Source organism: Gadus morhua, chromosome 14 (assembly GCF_902167405.1).
Source record: "Gadus morhua chromosome 14, gadMor3.0, whole genome shotgun sequence".
Lineage (NCBI taxonomy): Eukaryota > Metazoa > Chordata > Actinopteri > Gadiformes > Gadidae > Gadus > Gadus morhua.
The window spans coordinates 2,660,520-2,663,019 of record NC_044061.1 but is presented as its reverse complement, the minus strand read 5'-3'; the positions used below and the strand labels follow the sequence as shown (position 1 = coordinate 2,663,019).

The 2,500-nt window shown below is 45.2% G+C and overlaps 1 protein-coding gene across 1 annotated transcript in view; it reads left to right on the top strand.

The window, feature by feature from the left end:
• esrrga (estrogen-related receptor gamma a) overlaps window positions 1-2,500 on the top strand; it is a gene marked incomplete at its 5' end in the record, with an annotated part of 28,778 nt that overhangs the window by 10,192 nt on the left and 16,086 nt on the right.

Genomic DNA, 2,500 nt, shown 5'->3' with positions numbered 1-2,500 from the left:
TAATTAGGCGAAGAATATTTGATATCCAAGCCTAATGTTTGGATTAAATAAGGATTTCTCAATGAGATGGTATCTGTGGAATATTGGAGGTCTGAAATCGATATCACATCTCCCCGAGACTGGGGGAGGAAATCATTTCATTTGTGAACCAATTATGCTTCTTGTGTATTCACAAGATTCTTATTTCATTCTTTACCATTCATATTTCATTTAATCACATTCTGTATATTTTATGCTCCTTATTTAATAGTCTGTCTTTGACATTTTTAGTATTTTCCTATTTTTTCGCGTGGGGTTTTAATACGCGATCGGGTCAGTGGGGTGTTAAGGGGTGTGTGTTTATCACCCACAATGAAGACCTCGTCCCAGCACGTCTCATCCGAGTTCCACTGAGGAAACCAACGCACTGTAGCAGGTAGAGAGCAGCGTATTAATATTAATATAGAACGACCTTTAATGCCAAACAATATTGTAAAGTACTATTAAATATAATGCACATTACATTTTTTATTATAAGTCGTGCTCCAAAGCAACACCCACGCACGCACACACACAAACGTACACACGGACAAACACACATGATTACACCCCCACAAACACACAGACACACAGCAGAACCCGACACACAATCACTCCCAGAGTGGAGCAGCGTCCATAACGGCATGAAGGAGGGAGGGAGTAAATCAGCACATCAAGCAGATCCCGATGTGGTGGAGCAGCATGTAGAATCATCTGTCTCCGCATCAGCCTGTTATCCTGTTTTCTGTTATTAGTGTGATTACATTAGCAAATCAAACCCTCCATCACACACACTCTGACCACAACCACTAATCTGCATCAAATAATTGGCTGTCACCCACATCAAAGAACCAACACACACACACACACACACACATACACACACACACACACACACACACACACACACACACACATACATAGGTCCCTGCACGCCTGTCTGGCTGCTGGAACATACACACACACACACAAAAACACACAATATGTACCATCAGATTAGCAGTAACAAATAAATCTTTGCGTCATCTTAGCCCATCGCCATCTAAGCCTTCAGTAGCAAACAGCCAGATTTTACTACTTTCAATTTGCTGCTGTTTATATGGGAGGGAGGGGGAGAGAGACAGAGCGAGAGAGAGAGAGAGAGAGAGAGATAGGGACAGAGGGGGGGGTTGAAGGAAGGAGAGAGAGAGAGAGAGAGAGAGAGAGAGAGAGAGAGAGAGAGAGAGAGTGGGCTGAAGAGAGAGAGACTGATGGAGAGAGAGAGAGCGAGGGAGAGGGGATAGATGATAGGATATGATATGCTGGCAGGACATAAAGATAGATGGTCATAATTACACACGGGCCAAACTCCATTTCAAATCATCATCATCCTATTCTATCTGTTGGAGCACACATGTACATACGCAAACACACACACACACAGACACACACACACACACACACACACACACACATACACACACACACACACACACACACACACACACACACACACACACACACACACACCACACACACACACACACACACACACACACACACACACACATACATGTCCGGCCCACAGCAAATCTAGTGGAAGGTGGGACAGGCTTGTCAGGGTATCACATTATTTCTGCCGGTTCATTCAAAGTTCACAGACAGACATGGAATGGCCTCTCTCTCTCGCCCTCTCTCTCTCTCTCTCTCTCTCTCTCTCTCTCCCCCCCTCTCTCTCTCTCTCTCTCTCTCTCTCTCTCTCTCTCTCTCTCTGCCCTCTCTCTCTCTCTCTCTCCCTCACTCCTTCTCCTCTCTCTCTCGTTAGTCCTTGTTTACGTCTCTCTCTCTATCTTCCGTTGTCTCTCCTCCTCTATAGTCTCTTCGTTATCGCACTCTTTCATTCACTCTGCCTTCTCTGATCCATCTCTCTCTCTCTCTCTCTCTCTTTCTCTCGCGTCCCGTAACGGTATCCCTCATCCATTCATCCATCCTTCTGCCCGTCCATCCATCCATCCATCGCTCTGTCATTCCTCCATCCCTCATCCATCCATAGATCTTTACCCTATTCTGGTTCCAACATTTCTATCTCTCACAGACACACACACACACACACACACACACACACACACACACACACACACAATTGCACACACACACACCCACACCCACACACATACAAACACACACACACACACTCACATTCGCACAGACACACACACACACATACACACACACACAAACAAACACACAAACACACACACACACACACACACACACACACACACACACACACACACACACACACACACACACACACACACACACACACATCATATTAACACAGTCTATTAATCTCTATCTATTAAAACATTACCGTTGGAGAATGGCTGTTTTGATCTGTCTGTCCTGTAAAGACGAGCCAACGGAACCTCACTGAAGTGGGACTCCACACAGCGTTATTAGCTAAATGACAGTCAGGGGCTGTGTGTGTGTGTGTGTGTGT